General features: G+C 42.6%; 1 long non-coding RNA gene across 1 annotated transcript in view; it reads right to left on the minus strand.

Annotated features, from left to right (window-relative positions):
• Positions 1-23533, minus strand: part of LOC115090393 — a 35238-nt gene extending 11705 nt beyond the window's left edge. The window contains exon 1 of the long non-coding RNA XR_003856392.1: positions 23327-23533. This is a non-coding gene — a long non-coding RNA (uncharacterized LOC115090393). The remainder of the gene's footprint in view (positions 1-23326) is intronic.
• Between the last annotated feature and the right edge of the window lie 1182 nt (positions 23534-24715).

Consider the following 24715-nt stretch of genomic DNA (forward strand, 5'->3'; position numbering starts at 1 on the left):
TGTCCAAAATCATAGAGAAAGTCATCAACAAGCAACTCACCGACTTTCTAGACGAAAATCAATTACTATTCCCATCACAATATGGTTTCCGTAAGAACCATAGTACAGAAACCCTTCTAGTGTCTCTCTCTGATTCAATACTTAAAACCCTTGATAATGGTCATTCTAACTTACTGGCTCTTCTTGATATTTTTTCTGCATTTGACACTGTCAACCACAATACCCTTCTTTCCCACCTCTCACAAATTGGCATCGCTGGCACTGCCCAATGCTGGCTCCAATCATTTCTGAAGGACAGAACATACAGTGTCAAAATGGACTGCCATGTTTCGAAACCTAGAAAACTAACACAAGGTGTTCCACAAGGATCATCGCTCTCCTCCACACTCTTCAACATATACCTATCTCCTCTCTGTCAACTTCTGATGAAACTGGATCTTCCACATTTCATTTACGCAGATGATGTACAGATCCTTATCCCCATCAACGATTCCCTACCTAACGCTTTAAACATTTGGGATGCGGCCCTTATAGAAATAAAAAAACTACTTACTGAGAACTTCCTAGCAATCAACACTACGAAGACAGAGCTCCTCATCATCTCACCTCTTAATAACATTGCCGCTAACCCTACTCTACCTTCACCATCGGACTCCCTCAATTTACAGCAAGTCCGCAGCCTTGGCGTCATCATAGATAATCACTTCTCCTTAAAGAATTTCATCTCAGCCACAATCAAAAACGGTTTCTTCAAGCTACATACTCTAAAAAGAATTAAACCGCTTCTACATCCACCTGACTTCCGGACAGTATTACAAGCTACAATATTGTCAAAACTGGACTACTGTAATGCCGTACTACTAGGTCTCCCCAAAAACACAATACAACCACTACAGATGCTACAAAATGCTGCAGCACGCCTACTCACTAACTCTCACCGCCATGAACACATTACACCTGTTCTCATGTTCCTTCACTGGCTTCCTGTAGCATCTAGAATATTATTCAAAGTTCTCTCCCTCATACATAAATTGATCCATAACCAAGATATGCAATGGTTCTCCGATCATTTTATTTTCCGCACATCAAACAGACCAATAAGAAAAATGCACCAAGCCAAACTCACCTCTTCTACAATTAAACACATCAAGCACGTCTCTACAAGAGACTGCACATTCACTATTGCCGGGACCAACATCTGGAACAAAATGCCCACCGACCTGCGTCTCGAACCCTGCCATAAGAAATGTAAGCAAAACCTCAAAACATGGCTGTTCGAACAAGCTTACACTCAATGATCCTCTCCTCTACTGAAATACCGATTAATATTCCTGTTCTCACTGAATCATTCCTACATGCCGATTTATACTTCTCACTGATAATTTTGACTTTTTTGGTCTCTGAACTTCCATTTATTATTAGACTTGCCATTAACTAAGGATCATGATTACCATTGGTTTATTGTATTTGCTTTTATTTTGTTGGTATTTTTTGATATATATCATGTCTATGTTATTTCAATTTCTCTGTAAAGCCTGTTGCTGAATTATTGTTTATTGTAAACCGAGGTGATGTTTTTAACGTGCCGCGGTATATAAAAAAAATCACTAAATAAATAAATAAATAAGAGACAAGGCAAGGAAACAAGGCAAGCACAGAGACAATGATAGCAACAAGCATTGCAAGAGCATGAGAACCTGTTGCTGAGACACTGAGGAATGGGGCCGCAGGGTTTAAATGGCCAGCCTCCCGTACCGTCATCATGCAGTGCCACCGGGGCTTTCCCGCCACGGAGCCTATATTTACAGTATGCACACGTGTATGCCATAGTGGCGGCGACTCACCAATGAAGAGAGAGACCTGGCTTTGGGATGGGTTGCTAGCATCCTGAGGTGAGTGCGGCTGGTCGTGGGGCCATCCCGTGGCCAGCCAAATGTTACAAAATGCTTTCTTCAGTCCTTTAACATTTCCAGGACAAGGTATTCACTGTCAATGAGTGTCCTTTCCATTGGGGATTATTGCTGAGTTACAGGTGAATTTTCAAAGGAGTTACATTTACATGTGTAATATATTATCGTAGCAATTTTCAAAATCCATTTACCCACATTAAATGCAATTCAATGACATTCGTTGTAGTGATTTTCAAAAGCCTACTTTCACAAATAAAGTGCATTTATACATGCAAAACCCAGATGTAAGCATGTAAATGCTTTTGAACATCAGGACCATAATGTGGTGCTGTTTTTTTGTTTGGTTACATTTGGTATATTAAGCATATACCAAATTACGCTGAGAAGACATTATTATCCATGAAAGGCAACAGCTCAGGGATCCACGGGCTTCAGAGACAGCACTGATTCCAATCTGTCATCTTGTTTTACCAAAAGATTTTTTTTAAAAAAGAACATCACTGCAATGTCATTGGAACCGCGGTAAAACAGTTCAAGGACAGCGCCGCTCTTCTGTCTTTGTGAAAAGGTCTGGCCTAAGAAGTTTTCAGGCATCACCTTAGCAACAAGGGCATGTGATAATCCACTGCACAGTGGTCTATGACCCACCACATTAAGGGGAGTTCAAAGGAGACCAATGTTCTCAGATGCAAGAATGACCTCTGGTTTGGTCACGTTAACTCTTGTAATAGAGCAGCAACCCTCTATTTGCAATTAATCCACATCGCTGCAGGCTGGGCCTGAGTCAAATATTTTTATCTGGGACGGCGCTCTCTCTCATATTTAGAAGACGTTTATACATCAGAAATGCTATGTGGTCAGTGTGATTGCTTTACCTTTTTTAAGATGCACTTATCCAGGTTTTATCTGCAGACCCAAAAGGTTAAAAGCAAGGCCTCTTTCAAGCCCTCTGGGACTAGTGTGCTTCTAATTGTGTAGTTCTTTTTTTTTTTTTTAATTGTTAAAATTAATTTAATTTGTTAAAATTGGTTTAATTTGCTGTTTTTAGTTTTTCCACTATAGATCTATACTGAATGGAAATACTGAATATTTGAAACAAAATGATATTAGAGTTGCCCAGCGGAGGTTCTCCACCTGTGAGAAGAAGAATTAAGCACCATTAAGAAAATTAAGAGGGAAAAGCAAACATTGTCCAGCTGCTGAGTGGCTTCCATTTCTAAATTTTTATATACAGGGAGCAAACTTTAGTTTTCATATGCTGCAGGTCTAGAACTCAGGATAATTAAAATGTACCGAGTAAACATAAACCAGAGCCACTACATGAGAGCAGAGCTCCTGGAAGTAACCTGGCGGAGCAGCAGTTACAACCCTGAAAACCTTGCTGAGCAGACTGGATGGGCCATTTGTGTCTTCTTATACCATAATTTACTATATTACCATGAATATTCAGTGTGAATAAAAAACACTAGGCATGGTTGTAGAACTCCAGGATTGTCTATTCCTGAGCTAATATCTGCTGTAGAAGTGTTCGTGCACGCAGGTTTTAATGAGAGGATTGTTAATGAGATGAGTGTGAGGCAAAGCACTCCGGCTGCCAAATGTATGAGCAGCAACAGTTAACAGGATACCTGTCTCAGCTTCTGCTCTCTGCTATTCTGCAGGGAGCATCTTTGTCTCTCACCTCTTCCCTGCTCTGGATCACTCAGCACATTTTGGCTCAATGCACCAAACTCACCTCATGCTGACACTGATGCTGATACGTGCTCATACTGCTCATCTCCCTCTAGAGAGCATGCTCAGAGTAGCTCTTGGAGTAGTACCACTAGTGTCCTAATATATAGGAGTTCACCAACTCTGGGTCAAGCCATGTAGCCCAGGGGCTACACAGTTATTAGCCAGGTAGACTTGAGGTTCATCTCCTCACTGCTAGGAGCTGGGAGTGAATAACACGTTACCCCTGAGCTGATAAAGGCCACAGGAACCACACTTCAAACATAGTCCTTTCAGTCCAAATCTCTGCAGGGATATTAATTCACCTGAGTGTCCAAGATTCCCTGAGTTGGAGAATCTTGGCTCTGTGTATTGCATTTATTAAATCCAAAAGTCACTGTGAACAGCACTAATGATCACAGCAACTATAATCATCCTGGAAGCATGGGATGGTTTCCAACATAACTTTTACTGATGAACAGTGACATTAATGAAAGTTCTTTACAGCTTTAGTTATTTCAAATATGGTGTTACAAATTTAATTTGTTTTAGTATTTATTTATGACCTTTCTTTTGTCAAGCAGATTATATTGCTGGATCAATTAAATGTAAATTTATAGGTCCAATTTCTTCTCATTTCCAATTTTGATAGTGGGTAAGTTCCCTCCCATCTGATAAGGAATTGATGATATTGTAGACACACTATCTCTTCCTCTGATGATACCTGCTGGGTACCAAGTTTACTCCTCTTCTCTGGTCATATCAAATAGCTAGTAGTGAATTTAGGGATAAGTCCCAGCTCTCACCTCCCTTCACCTTTACTCCGTTACTCCTTCCACCTGGAATGGATGAGCACCCACTCCTTCATCAGAATTACTCACAGTCCATCCATGTGCTCTGCATGACAAACACCACTCCTTTAATTTGCATACACTGACCCTCTGACTGGATTCTCAGCCATGTTAGAAAACAAGGATGTTTTTGGTGCCTGTACCACACTGATCCATTCCATGGAGAATGTGGGATTTGCTCCAGTCTGAAGTGGTGCGCCACCTCCAAGTTAATGCCCGAGGGCTACTTTTCTTGACCCAATTAAAATGTTGCCAATTTTCCACTGAGCTGGATGGAAACAAATATTCTCTCTGTAAAATCACGGATGTGGAGATACTTTATATTTGGAGATGGAAGATTTTCAGTATGTCAGGATCTGTAAGCTGTCTGCACAGATTACTCAAAGTTCCCAGTTTTCAAAGTCAGAACAGGGAGAGAGTGTTGCACTTGAATGTGACTTGCAGTCCTGTTCACTTTATTTTAGTGTATGGGATTGAGGGGAATCTATTAAAGCGTCTTTGGAGGGTGTGAATCCTGGCAAGAAAAGGACACAGATTTCAGACTTTCAGTTTTGACTTTTTCCTGCAAATGTTTCTATTTGCCGATCTGTGCTATTGTTGGCTTGGGGGAAAGTGTGAGGGATGGAGGGAATGAGTCTAAGGACTGACGCATTGCTTTAAATTTCTGTGAGAAATGTCAGAACTCTCATCGCCTTTTGTCAGTTTAAATGAATGTATACCAGTCTGCTTCATCTGATGTGACTCATTATAAAACATGCTCCGAAATGTGCAAAGTCCATCTCTACAAGCATAAGCGGTACCTGTGTGAAGAGTGAATGAGCAGCCATACAAAAATACAAATTCCTTTCCTGATTCATGACAATGTGCCTTTTAGGCCCACTGGATCTAGAAGTTCACTTTATGCCATAATAAGCTGCACCAGCCCTTAGGATTGCAAATGAGGACCTAACAGAGAGAAAGTTGAATGTTAGGGTGCTCAAACTGGGCCTCAGGCACGCAACCCCTAGCCAGTTGGGTTTTCAGAATATTTGTAATGAATATGCATAAGATGTTGCATATCTGTATGTATGTTGTAAGCCACTGTGAACTGACTCATGGACTTTGCGGGTTAGAAGAATTTTATAAATAAATAACTATATTGGAGGCAGTGCATACAAATATATCTCATGCATATTCATTAGGTATGAAAACCTAACTTGCTAGGGAGAGCAAGGAACAGTCTGATCACCACTAGAAAATCACACTGATGGCTCCAAAATCAGGGCTGCCACTTAAATCAAGTTGACCCTGACAAGTGTTACAGTCCTCGTTTTTGCCACATTACATATTTATTTATTTTATTTTATTTATTTAACACTTTTCTGTACCGACCTTCATGAAAAGTTTCATATCAGATCAGTTTACATGTAACAAAGGGTATAACTTAAACAAGAACAATTCACTAGAAGTGGAAGTTACATATAACAAGGGTAGATAACTTGGAGGCTAGGCTAGTTAGAGGTATAGGACAGTGTAACTGAAGAGAACTAGAAAAGGCAATGAAACAAAAGAAACGGCAGCTTAATTATAATGTCTAAACATAGCGGGGCGTTAGCCGGTAAAGCAGAGTCCTTTATTTAGACTTGCAGTCCTGCTTTTCTAAGAGAAATAGGAATTACAAATCCAGTGATGCAATTTCAAAAAATAGGAATGGCTTAACCTATCAGGGTTGACCTGGGTTCGGTGGCAACCCTGTGTGAAGGGCCTTATTCAAACTTCTGTGATAGGAGTCACTACGGACACTGACCACTTATTCAGACCAGTTGCATGGGAGGCACATGGATAGTATTTGCCCTTAATATCACTCCTATAGTGCTCTCTGTGCCACTACAAAATGGGACGTGGCCACCATCCACATTCTGAGTCCTCCACTTGTGCCCTCACTGCCTTGCCTGGCCTGTAAATGTATCTAGGCTTCTGGCTCTCAAATCTGATGTTTTCTGCTCCATTCCCAAATGGCCCCTGCTACTCCAGTATCTAGCCTTAAAGCTCGGACTGTAGCATACTTCTAGGGACAACTTGCCTGGACTTTAGCTGCATTACTCTGTTTTAAAAAACCCCAAAATGTAAGAATAATATGAAACTGAAACAATGAAGATCTCACTTGACCACTCTGATGCGTGATATAAATATAAATATCAAAGCAGAATATGAATGACCATCATAATAAAGCACAAATTAAAGCAATGTGAAACGTGAAATGTTGATCCTCTTAATGTTAAAGGACTATCAAAAAGAACTCGCTGTGCTTGCAAATTTTAACCATCAGTCATTTCATTTTGCTAGTTTCTCTGCTTTTTCTAAAATGTTTGTAATAATTTTTGATTTTTAGGAAAAGGCTAATCATGCACATATCTGTTAGATCGACATATACACCACACCGGAAGAAAGTTGATCTTCAACTGTTAACTCAATTTTCCCGAAATCACCCGACATTGCAATGTTTCAGAAGGAATAACCTTCCTTCTTCAGGGGAATGTTGACGAGACACTGTCTTAAAAACGTAGGAAAACCCGGTATCCCTATAAAACCAGAAAAGACACATGAAAAGTGCACTGCCATAAAACTCCAGGTGTGGTGTACATATCTCTATACTTCTATCTGATAGATAAGTGCATGTATAGCCTTTTCCTAAAAATCAAAAAATATTACAGACATTTTAGAAAAAGCAGAAACTAGCAATATGAAATGACTGATGATTGGAAATTTGCAAGCACAGGAAGGATTTTTTGATAGTGAGAAGATGGAAGCAAATAAAGGGAGAGTAACTACACAGAAGGGAGAGCTGACAATGTTGCCTTAGGATAAGGAGGCATAAAAAGGAAGGCACGTGCATGTTCTATGCAGAATAAACAATGAGGCGCATGCAGTGAAGAAATGCATCTTTCTGGAGTGCAAAGCCCAGAACGATATTTCAAACCTCAACGCCGCTTTATAGAAGCTGAGATTTCTAAGGAAACCCTTTGCCTCAGACCTGCCAAGTGTATTTGCTTTGAAATTAATCTGGCTCCTACTTGCAAGCATTTTCGTGTTAGCTTCAAGCTGGCTTCATCTCCAAAGTGTGTGTGTGGGGGGGGGGGGGGCGGGATTTAATGGGATATCAGAAATTGCCTTTGTTTCTTTCTAACCACTGTTAGGGCAAACCTTTGGTGCTGGCAGCAGAGCTCCCAAGGAATAATCTGCCCTGCATGCCTTAGCCAATAAGCAGACGTCAGCAAGGAATATGCTAACGAAGAAGAGGGTTTATTTAAGCATTAAACAAACATCACTAGAGAGAGGGACAGCTTATTTCTTAGCTAATTCCAAGCACTCGCAAAAACTCCGTGACTCGGAAGTGATGAATGACTACCGATGTTCCTTTCACCCATCTGCTTTAATTAAGAGTTTAAGAATGTTCCTTCCTGTATTAAGTCAAAGTTTCTGAAAAGGCTGCAAAAACAAAAAAACATATAGACGGTAATTTTATAACACAGCGCATAGCAGTAAAGTCTGCACGGAATCTATTATGTGTGGATATTGCCAATACATTTTCAAAGCAATTTTATATGCTTAAAATCAATTTGAAAATGCCGGGATGAAGACTGAAGTTCCTAGGTGATAGGAAGTTCCAACTGGCTCCTAGCACTGTGATAATTCTACGTGTAACTTAGTCCAAAGGTCTGTGCATAGGTCTTATCCCCATCCCAGTTCAGCTCTCTGGATCGCCTGCTCTGAGTGAGCGTAAAAGTACTTTTGTAATCAGGTTACATGTGGGCTATTAATAAAAAGCCACTTATATATATAAGACAGGATTTTATTGTTTACAAATTACCCCAATAATGAGCAAAACTGAATGCTGAAATGTGAAATACACTAGTAAAGCATTCGATTGAAAGTGTTTGCTCTAGAGTTGTCAAACGTCCCTCTTTAGGACAAGAAACCCTATTGCTAATAAGACCTCCAAAGCTGACCATTTTCTTCATCTTTCCTAAAATTTCTCTAGCACCAACACATTTGAATGTAGCACAGAATTATGCTCCTTCTCCCCTCTCATATCGTTCCAGATTTTCCCAACATTGACTTCCCTCCACATAGAAGTGTGACCATTGACTTTCCCCGGTTAGAGTATGAGGGAATGTTGGGAGCACTGGGATTTGCACCGTCAATCTGGAGTCAGAAGGACAAGGAGTGAACCACGGAAACATAAGGGAGGCAGAGTTCCGGGCAAGCAAATTCAGATTAAGGGAGGGAGAGGATGGATGGGGCAGTTAGTCTGGGCCCAGAGGGTGATGGGAGAGTGGGTGGGGGGGCCATGAGCAGGGTACTGCCCAAGGGCCAGCCCCCTAAATCTATCCCTGCAGCCAAGTACATAGTAACATAGTAGATGATGCAGAAAAAGACCAACCTTCATATCAGGTCTGCCCAGTTATTCGTGTCCATATTGCCAAAGATGTATCCCAGCTGCCAGTCATAGTGCATGACCACCTGTAGGAAATTGCACCTTATCCATATCCCTCTAAAGAGCACCACACTGATGGGGAGAGCTTAGGGAATATTTTCGGGGGGGGGGGGGGGGGGGCTACTACTGAATGGGGGGCATGTAGGGGTGAGGAAAATGTTTTAAAGTTGGTGGGACTTAAAGCCCAGAGGTGGAGCTTCTTTTCTCAAATTTATCTGCCTAATGGGGGTAGGGGAAGTATCTTCTAGGGCCTTGCAGCCCTTGTAAGCCACTGGCCCAGGAGCATCCAGAAAAGGCTGGGCCCAGGTCATGGTAGCAGCATAGCACAATCTGGGCTGAAGATTTCCATTCGCAAAGTACTGGGAGGGAGGGAGAACAGTGGAGGACTAATCTGGGCTAATTTATAGTAAATTGGGGAGTGGGCAGGTGGAGGGGAAGGCCAGTCCCGGACCCCTTCAACTCTTGGAATTTAAATCATATCAGAGGGGTTTGGGGGAGGAAACTGCTAAAGACTCAGCCTGGCAGAGCTCATGGTTTTGATCTTGGGTGGAGTGCATTGACTGGGCCACTAAGCCCACGAGATTCTTTGTTTGTTTTTGGTTTGTTTTTTTTAAATCAGCAGCACCAATTAACCAGCTATGTTCTATTTAGTTAAGGCTAAAAATATTTAGCCACACCAGGCTGGATAACTTTAGACCTGCTATCAGCTATTTCTTGAGTTAGCTGAATAACGTTTTCGGTTAACTCCAAAATCAGAACACCCCTAAAATGCCCTTTACTTATTTGGCTGATTTTTAGCCATATAATGACTTATCCAGCTCAAAACTTCTCAAAAAACACACGAAAAGGCAAGCTGTAAAAAGTTCAATGAATTTCAAAAAGACAGCACACAGGCCTTATAAACAAAGACTGTAAACACAATTCCTCAACCCTTACACCTCAACAGCCGGGACACCCTGCGGGGAAACACTGCCATCATAGGAATAGTGTTACTCGGTTCATTACTTCTTTATATATTTTTTTTGTTGCAAATAAAACTTTTTCTTCCAAAACTTTGTGTATCCAAAAATACTTAGCTTATTTATTATCTGGACGAGGTGTGCAATCAAAGACTCAGCGGTCAAAAACCCGACGTTGATTGGATTAAATGGCAAGTTCCCCTGAAGCAGAGAGGAGTTGAGCATACTCTCGATATGCTGCCAGCATCGGGTTTATGACCGCTGAGTCTTCGATTGCACATCTCGTCCAGATAATAAATAAGCTAAGTATTTTTGGATACACAAAGTTTTGGAAGAAAACGTTTTATTTGCAACAAAAAAATATATAAAGAAGTAATGAACCGAGTAACACTATTCCTATGATGGCAGTGTTTCCCCGCAGGGTGTCCCGGCTGTTGAGGTGTAAGGTTTGAGGAATTGTGTTTACAGTCTTTGTATAGAAGGCCTGTGTGCTGTCTTTTTTAAAATTTCTCCAGCTAAAAATCAGCCAGAGGAGTACAAGGGATAGTCAGCATTTTTCTCAAAAGATTTACATAACTCAAACGTTATCTGGCTATACAACTTTGAATATTGGCCTCAGTGAAACTAGGCGGCTCCATTTTGCCACTCAGGGGGAGTGGGGAAATATTTGCCCCAGTGGTTCCATCCAGATGAATCCTTAGTTTGCCAGCTAGGTCCCTTTCAAAAGTGACACCTTGGTTCCTACTTCCTTTGAGATTTTGAGTATAATGAGTTAATTCATAAAAAGGCTCTGCTGAGAGAATTTGTCAGAGCAAATACAGTGCAATGGAGGAGAGTCTTCAGAAGTACATCTGTAACACCGGGGAGGGGGGGAATCTAGTCTTGATGGAAGACTGAAAGCTCACTGCTTGGCGCTATCCATTAATAATGCTATACTTCTCCTTGTGCATTCTTCTGGAGTGCCAAGTCCAATATAAAATGCCTCTTTTCACCATGCAGTTTTTGCTGCTTCTTTATAAATATGTAGACAAGCAGAAAAATGGTTTAAAAATATTCAAGTTCTTCATGTGAAAAAAATGACCTCCACAGCTCGGGGGCTGCTTACCCTTTTGTCACTTAATGGCACAATTTACCACATCTGGTGTGTGATTGCAGATGCATTGTATTCTCTTGTAGAAACCTGCAGATGGCTATTTTTAGTGCCACTGGCCTCTCTGGTGTATTGCCCTAGCCCTAAACATTATGATGCATAGCTCAGCACCTCTGCCGTATTTCTCAGTTTTTGCTCATATTTGCTCAAAGGCAACCTCAACAATATCATAAATCTGTAGCATGCCTTGCTAAGGGTAAATATATTGTTTGCAATTTCATAGGTTAAAGTTTATCCTGGCCCTGTTATGTTATATTTAAGTAAAAAAAAAAAAAAAAGAGGTGGGAAGGTGAAGTACAATGAAAACAGAGAAAAAAAAACCCCCCACAAAAACTCCACCACAATTGTAATAAACTTAAATGTCAATACAAGAAAAACATTCTAGAAGGAGGAAAAAACCTCAGATGCTGTGGCACAAATTTACTATTATGCAGCAAATTTCTATCAACGGTCAGAAAAACCTCCTGAAAAATTCAGGGCTCACAAAAGTCTGAATGCTTGCAGAAAAATGCTTTAAAAAGTCCACATAATACATATCTTCAGTGCTCTTTTATAAAGTGTTATGATTCACACAGTGCCCAGGAAACAAAGTTATTAAGCTGTCAGGGCCAAAATATTGCCAACATGACTGCCTCAGAGCTCATCTGAAATCAAAACACAAATGTCAGTAATACTAATGTAGAAAGGACCTAATATATGCAAAACTTCTTGTACAGCATGCAAATTATGCCAATCCCATACTCAAAAACATGGCCAAACAGGTATATATCCTAGGAAATAAAACTAGACCAACAGGCCCAAAGGCCTAACTGCTTGTCTTTTAACTTTCACCAAGATATGATTGGTCATTTTGAATTGTTTTTAGCAAATAATTTTGCTTCTTTCTGATCAGTTTTACCCATTATAAGCTTTGCATTGGGCTTGCTCATCTCCATGAAACTGTTTACACTACATTTAAGTGTCAGTGAGTTCTGGTTCATGATTACGCTCAAAATCAGCCAGTTCTCTTCTCCCTGAGTCTATGAAACTTTCATGAAATGAACTGGTTATCTGAGTTTTGCTTCCAATTTGTCTCTAATACATTAAGAGTGACTCAGCTAACTGATTAGTTTCATTTTATTAAAAAAACAAACAAACAATAAAAAAAGAAACTTAAAATAAATAAAAAAAAGGAAAACTGAGTTCAGGCCCTATCCCTACCACCAAAGCTTAAAAATAAATGGCCCCTGGGCCCGGTGCCAATACCCAGGCCCTCCATTTCACATTTTACCACAACTGTGGGTCTTACAGTCAACAGGAGCAATCCCCAGTTGCTTCTGTCCTGCCATTGCTAGTTTTCAAAACGACCACTGGTCACCCCGAGTCGGTGCCATTTTGTGGTATGGCAGAATCTGATATTCAACCCTACCTGGACACACTTAGCTGGGTAAGTCCAGTCAGAAAGATACCTGTCCTAAAGTTACCCAGCTAACTTTATCCAGGTATATTCAGAAGAACACTTACCTGGGTATCTTCTACTGAATATTTGGGAAAATTTATCCAGGTAACTTTCCCCAGGGAACTTTCTTAATGCAGCCCATTGAATATCAACCTCTCAGAAGTCATTCCTGCATGCAGCTTATCCCCACTTCCCCTGCTCCCCACACACGACCCACCGCCACACTCTCACACACTCACACCCATTACACTACTTATCTCCAACCTCCCACACACACACAGCTCACACCCTGTCCCCCTCACATAGAACACGCCTCAACTTCCCCTTCACACATACTGCTGGCAGCCTTGATTTATGTCAGCATCAATTTCAATACTATCTAATGTTGACAATGTTGAAATGCCTTGATCCTTCACACACGTTTGAGAAGCTCTTTGAAGCAACTTGTGGATGTCTGCCTGCCTGCAAGTGAGTTGCCGGTCAGTTCAGGAAATTGTTGTGAACAACATGAAGTTTCAGGGCCTCCTGAGCGGAATAAGAAGGCTGCTGCTCAGCAAATTTCAAGAATGTTTCAGGGAATTGCAAGGCCCTAAGTCCAAGCTGCATTAGTTTCTTCACTCTGATCTTCAGAGTCGTCTTCACAGGTGCAGTGGATCTCTCTGGATGCATAACCTTTTGCATTATTTCAGCATCAGTAAGGGTTAGGATAACATCAAGGTCTTAATCAATGTTAATCCAATTTCAGTCTCTTTAATTTTAGTAACAGGACTTGTGGGACCAGCATTTTGAAGAACATCAAGAATCTTATCGAATGGTTTTTTTTCCCTTACACATTGAAACCTTCAAACTCTTTTATGCTAGAAGATCACGTGACTAAATCAACCTGCCACTGTGCATCCACATCTGACACAATCATTTTGTTTCTTTTAAAATGTGACCTAGCAAGTCAGTGTAAATAAGCATATTGGTCTATAAGCCATTTGGATACTTGTTTTCCGGTCAATTTTTCACTACACTTTTAACATTCTAAAGAAGAGGATTTACCCCACCAAAACTCCCTACTGACTCAGTTCATAATACATTTTCTTTAACAGCTCCTCTGGCATGGTTGCCGTGTGCCGTGGTATAAACACAGTGGTCTGTGTTTAAAACTCTGTGTTTGCTTTATTCGTTTGAGTGTCTGCGTTTCTTGGATATTCCTAACCCCTGTTATTAATCATTTAAAGTTCTCATTCTTTGGTGTACTAGCATGGCTATGCTCAGACTTCTGTGATATGTGCCAGGCAGGCTCATTGTGTATGCGCATTTTTATTGAAAGCTCCTGAGCAGAGAGTGGAGAGGGGGAAAGGGGGGGTTTCTCCCTGTCACTATTATATGACAAGCACATATTGAGAGAATGCACCTTGCAATTAAATTCTAGGGGTGAGCTTATGCTGGGGTTTAGTGCGACTTACAGAATGGGTAAGGGGAGGAGCAAGCGTGTCAAAATCAGATTATAATGCAGTAAGAAGAAACTGGCTCGGATAACATAACAGTGGATAAGAGAGATGAGACAGTAGTGGAGAGGATACAAGAGCCAATAGCCTGGAGATTCCTGAAGGTATTGGTGGTGACTGGAGAGGCTGTGGGAGAGGGTGGTTATGTGTCAAAAGTTATATCAGATGATTGGGAGGCTGCCAAGCCCACTCTCGACAGCCATAATTAACATGGTGCCGAGTTTGGCCCATATACCACTCTTTTGCCTACTATCCAGCATTCCCTGTGACTGAGGACTGCAGTGAGGCCCCCACCAGCACACATAGCCATCCAGTACCCTCTGGAACAGTGGTCCACAACCCATTCCTCAGGACATGCCTATCAGGTCTGGTTTTCAGTACATCCATAAAGAATATACTTTAGAGAGATTTGTATACAATGAAGGCAGTGCATGCAAATCTCTCTCATGCATATTTATTATGGATATCCTGAGAACCCGAATGGCTAGGTATGTCCCGAGGACTAGACTGAGAATCATTGCTCTTATATAATGAGGCTTCCCAATGTGTGCATTTGGGGTCCTGTTTTTTTTTGGGGGGGGGGGGGGGGTTCTAGTGTCAACCAGAAATGTTGGCTAGCTTAAGAATTTCCTTATATTTGATATGAATGGATACGAATATGATAAATGTGGTAAATTTTCAAAGTTTTGGGTGCCTGTTATGTGGATAAAAAGAGTTAACCTGCCTAAGGCAGCTATATCCAAGTAGGTAGATTTTTAGCCACCTGAAAGTACATGATCAAAAAGGTCAAAAGAGACATTGTGGGGGAGCGGGAGGCAATTTTGAAGGTAAATTTGGAAACTTCATGCATATGTTGAATTTCCAAAAAGTCTGCATTGTAGGCATGCCACTTGCTAATGCATCTGTCTCAGGCAATCTTTTTAAAACATTTAAGGGTATGTGCTTGGTGCATGCTTTCAGCTGCTTAACAACCTGATAGTAACATACAATATATATGGTGGGGTACCTTATGTTTCAAAACCAACTCGTTTTATGCAGGTTTAAAAGTGTGCATGCAGATTTCCTGTCTTTATTTATTTATTTAGACATTTTATATACAGTTGTTCCATGATTAGATCACAACAGTTTACAAAAGTGACATTCATAGTTATTACTCAACAAACAAACAAACAATGATTGGTTACGGAGTTGGTATTCATAGACAGACATTAATATCTATCAGGAGAAATTATCTAGTACATTTTAATAATTGATCTAGTACTTAAGGCAAAGAGTATAGAAAATTAAAAAACGAAATGATAGTTTTCACATCTTAATCTTACATTCTCTCGTTTGATTTACTCTTCATGATTCGATTATGTATTATGGGGCCAATGCAATACAGTGCGCTCAGCCGAGCGCACTGTTTAACCCACAGTTGGATGTGCATTTTGGAGGTGCGTTCACAGCCTCTTATGCTATAAGGGGATTAGTGTGTCTATAAAGTGCGTCTAATGCGCCACGAAACTAATAGCGCTCATCACATGCAAATGCATGTGATGAGCGCTATTAGTTATTCACCCCACATGCAAAAAAAATAAAAAATGTGCCCCAGACCTGCACATTTTTACGCTCAGAAATTAATGCCTGCCTCAGTTAACGAGCATCCATTTTCCTAACATGTGGCTGTGCACTGGTTAGGATAATGGACTCCTGTAAAATTGAGCGTCCGCTTTCCTAACCCACAGATAACCGACCCGCTGCCAAGGAGGCGCTAGGGATGCACAATCGACCCTAGCGCCTCCTTGGCAGCACAACCCCTAATTTAAATATTGCATAGTGCCCCCAGAAGAGGTGCCTGGTCGTGCATTAGGAAAGTGGACGCTGAACACTGATCGCCCGCTTTCGACGTGTTTTTATCGCATCAGCCCCTAAATATGCAAACCTAGTGCCACTGGGTAACAGAGCTCAGGGCACCCTGGGGCCACATACCAATCCATGCTTCCTTGGTCCTTTCTGTGACGGGAAGGGTGGCGGGGCAGGAAGGAGCATTTTTCAAGACCCTTAGAATTTCATACAGGTTTTCTGCAATCACCCAGCATGAAAACACACACAAGTACACAATGGCTGTTGTTCAGAGCAAGCCCTTTTACTGTTACTTTATTACAGGAATAAAATCACAAATGGTTCAATATTGACTAATGCAGTAAGTGCACATCAATACAGAAAAATAAAGTCCAGAAGAAAATTGACAGCCACAGTCACTGAAAGCTTCTGCACACCCTGGCAGTAGGTGCTCCCCTCAAAGGGTCTTTCCTGGGTTCTTCCCCAGTGATATTTGCCAACTTGGATGCAGACTTCTTCTCAGCAAACCCTGGAAACTCCTGTCTGATCCTTCCCTTTTAGGCAGCAAATGGGCAGCAGCCCTCTTAAGTCTGACAGTCCTTGCTGGACTCCAGTTTGAAATGCCACTCTCAAACTCGGGAATGATCTTCCAAAGCAAATGAGTATAGTACGGAACTAACCCCCCTCTAGCCATGGACCACTTTCCAGTTTCTTCAGTGGTCTCTGGGGTCCACCTTGGACGCCAAAACAGAAAATCTCCCTGAAAGCCTGAGCACCTGGGGCTCCCAGTCACCTTCCCAGGACAGGAGACAGGACCGGCAGGCCTCTCCCTGAGAAAACTCTTGGAAAGAAAAGCCAGAAACAACCCAGGGCCAAATGGGCTTATGAACTTTGAATAAAAACTCAAAACTGAGGTCACAGCAGTAAAGAGGATTAGCAGTCAGGCTCAGAAAGCCCACAGAGACTCCTAATTCAGGATTTTGCGCTCTGAAACCCACTAGACCATGCCTATTCCCTGTAAAAAAAAAATATATATTCTACTTAAGAACATAAGAAAATGCCATACTGGGTCAGACCAAGAGTCCATCAAGCCCAGTATCCTGTCTCCAACAGTGACCAATCCAAGTCACAAGTACCTGGCAAGTACCCAAACATTAAACAGATCCCATGCTACCAAAGCCAGCAATAAGCAGTGGCTATTCCCTATTGATTAAAAGCAGTTTATGGACTTTTCCTCCAGGAACTTATCCAAACCTTTTCTAAACTCAGCTACACTGATTGCCTTAACCACATCCTCTGGCAATGAATTCCAGAGCTTAATTGTGCGTTGATGTGAAAAAGAATTTTCTCTTATTTTTTTAAAAGGTGCTACTTGTAGCTAAACAGTAAGGGGCAGATTTTCAAAGCCCACGCGCAAATATCCAGGTGGATTTATGCACGTTGGGGGGGGGGGGGGAGTTACGCGTGCCGAGCCTATTTTGCATAGGCCTGGCGACGCGTGCAAGCCCTAGGAAGCGTGTAAGTCCCAGGGCTTGAAAAAATGGGCGGGGCGTGGGTGGGGTGGGGCAGTCTGGGGGTGGGGCATAGGCGTGGCCAGAGGCCTCTCCACTACCACTGGGCCCGGGGATCGCTCGCCAGCACTTGGCCGGCGCGCGCAACCTACGCCTGCCCGGAGGAAGGCGCAACTAACACAAACACCTACATACACCAGTGCATGGGACAGGGATTGTTAGGGCTGGGGTCAGACACAGCTGGATATGACATAGGAGTTAGAGCTGAGGTCGGGCACCTACATACACCAGTGCATAGGACAGGGATTGTTAGGGCAGGGGTCGGACACAGCTGGGCGGTGGGTCATGCACGCCATCACTTTCGCTGGCTTGAGCGCCCAAATCGAATGTATAGGCAGGCGCTGAAGGCAGCAAAAGTGCATGACCGAACGCCGTGCCGTCACTTTCGCTGGCTTGAGCGCCCAAATCGAACGTACAGGCAGGCACTGAAGGCAGCAAAAGTGCATGACCGAACGCCGTGCCGTCACTTTCGCTGGCTTGAGCGCCCAAATCGAACGTACAGGCAGGCGCTCAAGCCAGCGAAAGTGCCGTCACGGCGTTCGGTCATGCACTTCCACTTTCGCTGGCTTGAGCGCCCAAATTGCACGTACAGGCGTCCGTTCATCCACCTCGCCAGCGGGGGATGCTGGAAGCGGCTTTCGCCGCCGGCTGCCCCCGGGAGGCAGGGAAGCCACGGTGCACGCCTCGGGAGGAGGGGAAAGAGGACTGTTTGTCATTCATATGCAGTAAGTTTACTTTTGTGGCACTTTATTCACATTTGCTTTAATAACATGTCGAGTCGATTTTAGCCGTGCGCCTTGCTTCGGGAGGGGGGGAGAGAGGACTGGTGACAGGGAGGGGGGGGGGAGAGAGGACTGGTGACAGGTACCACTTCCTGGTACCTGTCATTTCAAATGACATTTCAAATGACAGGTACCAGCGCACCCAGGTTTACTGTATAGACGCTGTATAGCTCTCTATACAGTAAAATGGATTGCGCACGCCTACCGTTTCATGGACGCGCTTTGGACGCGACTTGCATTTGCGTCTAATTTAAATACCGTATCGAGCGGTATGTGATCCGAACTGTGCGTGCGGCAAACGAGGGTGCGCCCGGCACTACCACATTCTTTCTAACGCGTCCTTACTGTATCGGCCTGAAAATAATACATTTAGGTAGGGCTGGGGGCGAGTTAGGTAGGGGAAGGGAGGGGAAGGTGGGGGGGGGGCGAAGGAAAGTTCCCTCCGAGGCCGCTCCGATTTCGGAGCGGCCTCGGAGGGAACGGGGAAAGCCATCGGGGCTCCCCTAGGGCTCAGCGCGCGCAAGGTGCACGCGTGCGCCGACCCCGGATTTTATAACATGCGTGCGGCTGCGCACGCATGTTATAAAATCGGGCATACATTTGTGCGCGCCGGGTTGCGTGCACAAATGAACGCCCGCGCGTACGTCTTGAAATCCGGCCCTAATGTTGTAACAAACTATCTCTTTTTTTTTTTTTTTTCCATTTAAAGTTTTATTGAACCATTATATGAATCATGTCCACAATAAATCGAATCATATTAAAGGGTATACATCACAACATTAATGACTGTAACAAACTATCTCTTTTTAAACTGCAGTGTGCCTTGTATAGAAGTAACTTAGAACTATATTACAGTTACTGTGGTAACCACTACTTACCCTACAGTTTGAAGAATATTAGAGAAGAGCTGGGCAAATTTTGTGATCGCACAGATGGTCATCCAAGAGGAAGGGGTATAAACCTAGCATTTGCCAGTGGTCCTTCTCTTTTTGAATCACTAAACCATGACTGGGATTTTGTGATCTGAAAATCGATCTGGGTAAAAATCTAAATCCCTGATCATATTGGGAACTAAATCTGTTTAATTGGATCTTTTTTTTTTTTTCTGTAATCAGAACTTTCCAAGTACAAATAACAACCCGAAACGTACAAATAACAACCCGAAACAAGAAAGGCTCTGAAAATTCCCAGTACACACCCAAAAATCAATTTATGATGTGCTGCTCATCGTGCAGAGGTGCTTATATTTACTCAAATTCATCTACGAAGTCTACATTTAATTTCTGACAATTCTCTCCACGTCATTACACAGCAGTGCTGTAAATCACCGCCCATCAGCAGGTTTACTTTGTGCATAATGACCATTTATGTGCATTTTCCTCTAATAATTACTTTACCATGCAGTAATAAGGAATCATTACTATAGCAACCCAAACAAGGCAGGCACGGATACCCACACCTTCCCAATACGCAAAATGGACAGGAATTCACCAAACAGTGGAAAATAGAGCCTGATTACTCTGACTGCTAAGCAAAAATTGCATATCTTCTTCAGGAGTGCAGAAGGGCAGGGATCTCTCTTTACATGACTGATGCAGGCAGCAAATATTTCATAGCTTTCTAGGTCCCAGTCACTTCCCTGCTCAGCAGCTGCTGCTTCATTAGACACTCAGCTGGGAGGAAACAGGTTCTTTCATTCACTGCTTAGTCAGCCTCTCACACCTTCAGGGAGCCCTGTCCATCTCTGGTTTTCAGTCTGCATGGCCAGGCAAGGCTGTAGCCAAGGATTTCAGCACCCGAGGTGAACCTTAAATTTGGCTTGCCTTGCCTCCCCCCCCCCCCCCCCCCCCCCCCCCCCCCCCACTCAAAGTCTGTGGTTCAGCTTTCTTCAGAGGGCAGGTTTCCACAAATAAAAAGCATTTTATCCTCATAAATCACCTTTCTGAAAAACGCCCACCCTGTATGCAGATCAGATTCCGTGCAAGTGAGTACTGTACTTTTACCCGCCTTGTAGAGGAGGCGTTCCTGGGGCAGGGTTAAGTCAGGGGAGAAAATTACATGAATAGTGCTGGCTAGAAATAGTATCCAAGATGCAGATCTCTGCAGGCATTACCCCATGGGGCAATTTTCAAAGTAAATTAAATTACAAGTGTGGTTTTCCTTTGAAAACCAGTGCAAAGATTGTGGGTTAAAAAAAAACTACCCATGAACTTTGCAGCAATGTGAGCAGCTTGGAAATTGCACTCAAAAGCTGCAACAGTTTTTAATTCAAATTTTTAAAAAACATTTTAATGTTTTTTTTAAACAAAAAAATAGAATTCTTGTCTAAGTACTGTAAAAAAAACACACAGTTTCATTTGACATATCCTCTAGGCTACAAATTGATCCACCAGGCTATTAGTTTGGGCAAATTCATTATGAAGTATCTTAATGCTGCTTTTTGTTGGGATAATTATGATTTTCCTTATTTTTTTAATTATAATTATGTCCCATGGAATGAAATAATACTGAGCCAGAAGAAACCTGTGGGTGTCATCCGGTCAGACCAGACTGGCCTTCTAGATCATTTTTCTGATCTAGTCAGAAATGTACATTCTCTGTATCTTACCTGGATGCTTTCAGCCAAAGAAGGCAGCAGCAGTACTGCCAATTCTTAATGAATTGGGTAATATGACACAGTCCGCTTCCAGCATTATTACCTGTGTAATGCTGGAACTGGTACATAGGTAATAGACTAAGTTACGCTGCAAGCATTCAGAATCGCTGACAACACTGATCCCGATGCACAGAAGAGGGGCCAATTATTAGAGGTAACGGGTGGGTGGGAGGGTATCAGCTGGGGTGGGGGAGAGGGGATGACTTGGGGGGGGAGGCAGAGGAGGGACATTTTAAGTATTTTTAGCAGGAGGGAGAAAGGAGGGCCAGGCAGGCAGCAATGTCTTTTGAAAGTTGTAAAGTTTCTGGCAGCTTGTTGTGACTGTGGAGGGGGGGTAGATTCATTTGGTAGGGGGTTGGGAGTGACATTGGGCCGGGAGACCCGTGACTCGGATTTTTTTTTTTTTTCAAAGATTGCACTACCTACCCGGATATCTCTGAAGATATCCGGTTAAGTAATGAGTTATCTGGCTACATGAGGCTGAATACCTTTCTACCTAACCAGCCATATTCAATCAATGGCCAGTTAGGGTTAAAGTTATCCAGATAACTTTAAACATGCATATTCAGCAGAACATTTATCCCGCTGAATATACTGGACAAGCTATTTGGCTAACTGTAGCCGGATAACGTGTCCTCTAAACAGCCTACTGAATATATTGACCTCATAAGGACTGGCATGTGGAACGACAGAGCATGATGTATGTTAACTTGATTCCTTGCTCCCAGATCGATTTTGAGAGGGAAAGGGGATGGGACTCTATCATGCTATAGTTTTATTTGTATTTTTAAGATGTACTTGGATCCACTGTTATTGTATTTTAGCTTATGCTGAGACAGATTTTATAGTTTAGATGAGCCGTTTTAAAAGTTACCCTTCTTCTATACGCAAATGTAGTAAAGAACATTTGATTTATGTTGTAAACCTACGTGATTTGTATCAACATGAATGCCAGTATACAAAAATCACTAAATAAATAAATAAAATGCTGCATTGATCTCGGCCATTGGTAGGGGCAGATGAGATGAGTGACTGCCCTTGGCACTGGCATGGCTTGTCCGGGGCAGGATGCCAGCATAACATTCCACCACTGAAGCTGCAGTGGCTGCATGGAGCTCCTCTAAGTCCGGATATGGCCACCAGTATGTGGCTATCATTGAAGCGGGACCCCTGCTGGCTGGCAACATCATCAGAGGTGTTCTCCTTATAGCTGGAACTTCAGAATAGTCTCTCCTGCTTTCCTCTCCCCTGCTTTGCTTAAGCCTAGTGATGGTGCTGCCATTAAACTATGGAGTTTATAGGAAAGAAAACTGTATCCCATTCCCAGAGAAGTCTGGTCAAGCTTTCCACACTGGAATTTCACCCCCAAGGCCCATTACACCATCTAATCGACCACTGAACACTAAGAACCCTATAACCAAGGCAGGATTGTGTCCCCTGACCATCTGAGATCAATCATGAGGCTTCCTTTTATTTATTTATTATAATATTTATATACTCTCATTCCAATCATAACGGTTTAAGAAGAAAAATATGATAAAAAGTATCAAAATCAATAAAATCGTAAAATTACATTAAAAATAAAAGGTAACAGAAATAACTTTAGCATAATAATTACAATACAACAACAGTACATTTCCTAAATAAAAGAGACAAAATGAGAAAAGAAAAGAGAAAAACAGAGAAATAGAGGCCTCAATCCTTCATAATTTTCCCATTCTATCTTAACTCCTTAATATTAACCTACCGGTAATTCCAATAAATCGCCTAATTTAAGTTAAATCAGTGCTCTCATATGTTTGCTTAAACAGCCAGGTTTTCAAGCGTTTCTTAAATCCCAAAAAGTCTCTTTGCAACCTTAGGGGTTGATTTTAAAAGGCGCGTGTGTCAACGTGCGAGTGGTTCCAGGCGGAAGCACATGGACCCACTGATTTTATAACTTGCATGCGTCGGCATGCACATGTTATATCATACACTAAAATCTGACGCACATGCGCGCCGAATTTTAGCATCCGCTTGCGTATGTGCTGGCGGGTGGGGGGAAGTTTTGAAAAATACACACGGCGATGTGATCGGCCGGTTCCCAGTTCCCTATCCCCCTTCCTACTCTGCCTCCCTTTTCCCCTCTCCTCCCTGACCCCTAAAACCCCTTTCCTTACCTTTTCTTCCTTTATTTCACAACTTACTTCATCTGAATAGATGAAGTAAGTTTCACGTGCTGGCAGGTTGCCGGTGCACGCTTCCCAAGGACAGAGCCTAATGGCGCTGTCCCAGACTCCACCCTCGGCCCGCCCCTTTTACCTAGCTCGGCACTTCTGCTCGTATTGGGGGTTTCGTGCGTGGCCGGGCCCTTTCGAAAATGCGCGCAGTGTGCGCAGGGCCCGGCCACCCGCGTAACCCCCAAATTTTACGTGCACAGGGCTTTTAAAATTCGGGCTTTAGTTCACAGGGCAGAGAGTTCCACAATTTGGGTCCAGCAGTCGATATAGCTCTCCCCCTCACCTCGTACGGAAGGAATACCTGAAGGACCCTTCTTCGCAGATCTCAGATTTCGTTGAGCGGTGCTCCTTTTGTGTAACCTGCTTGGAGTGGAGCGTTAATGCTGCTGTCAGGCAGGCTGCTGGGGTTTGTAGAGATGCGATTGCTTGCTTTCTTACTAATGTCTGACTTTCTGTGCAGAGATAGTGCAGATTGATATTTTCCAGGCCCACTTATCTGAAAAATTGTAATAAAATGTTAATCTGAGAAAATGATTTGAGACAGGATCATGGTAAAGATTAAACAAAAGCCATTTAAAAAAATGAACCACCTAGCAAAGAAACCCAAAAGCAGTAACTAACTGTTAAGAAATTACATGTTCAGTTACAAGGGATAGCAACATTTCGCAATAAGCTGAAACCTAGCAAATGCTTTTGAATGTATTGCCGAGTGCTTTGTGAAAGAAAAATCGCTCCTCTCAGTTTCCTGTTCCAATGAACTATACTGAATAACTTAACTGGCACCGAAAATTCTGTCATGGAGGTATTTGTCTCATCTCCACCTGGCGCGGTAAAACAACATAAATGAAAACAAAACAGAAACTACTGAGAAACATTGAAGAAGAAAGAAAAATCCTTTTGGGGCCACCACCCTACAGTCTCTATTCCCCTTGCCCTTCAAATGCTCCTACCGTATTTTCCCTTTTGTTCATGGGGGAGAAGCAGACTCCAGTCACTCCTGTCCCGCCAGTGGTGACAGCAGACTGAGGCCAGCGCCATTGTGAAGTTTTGTCACACATAATGGCACGGGCCTGGGGACGGGCCTGGCTGGTGCCATTTGCAATAGTGGCTGCTGCAAGGGAAGACATGACAAGGGATTGATTGTTCCTGGCCCGTGAATAAACAAAGCAAACAAAATTATGTTTGTTTGTTTTGTTTTTTTCATTTCATTAAAAAAATAAATGAAATAAAACAAAATGGGAAATTTCCTGAAAATTTCCGGATTCGTTTCCAATCAATGCACATCCCCTAGAAGACAAAACAATATTATTTTCTGTGCACATCCCTAGAGGTAGGGTTGCTGCTGCTGCTGCTTAAGTCCTGGTAGGAAGGAGCACTGTACTATGTGATACATAGGCTGTCACAGGTGCACACACACACACATTATATACATATACACAGGCTCTCACACAGGCATGCACACATGCATACAGACACTCACAGATACACATATAAGCACATAGGCTCTCACACGGCCACACACAAGCTTTCCATACAGACACATACATGAATACAGGCTGTCACACAGCCACACACACACACACAAGCTTTCACACAGACACACATACATAAAATCTCACATAGACTTAGACAGACACATACATGGCCTCCTCTTCGGCTTGAAGGGATGAGC

This window comes from Rhinatrema bivittatum, chromosome 4 (assembly GCF_901001135.1).
Source record: "Rhinatrema bivittatum chromosome 4, aRhiBiv1.1, whole genome shotgun sequence".
Lineage (NCBI taxonomy): Eukaryota > Metazoa > Chordata > Amphibia > Gymnophiona > Rhinatrematidae > Rhinatrema > Rhinatrema bivittatum.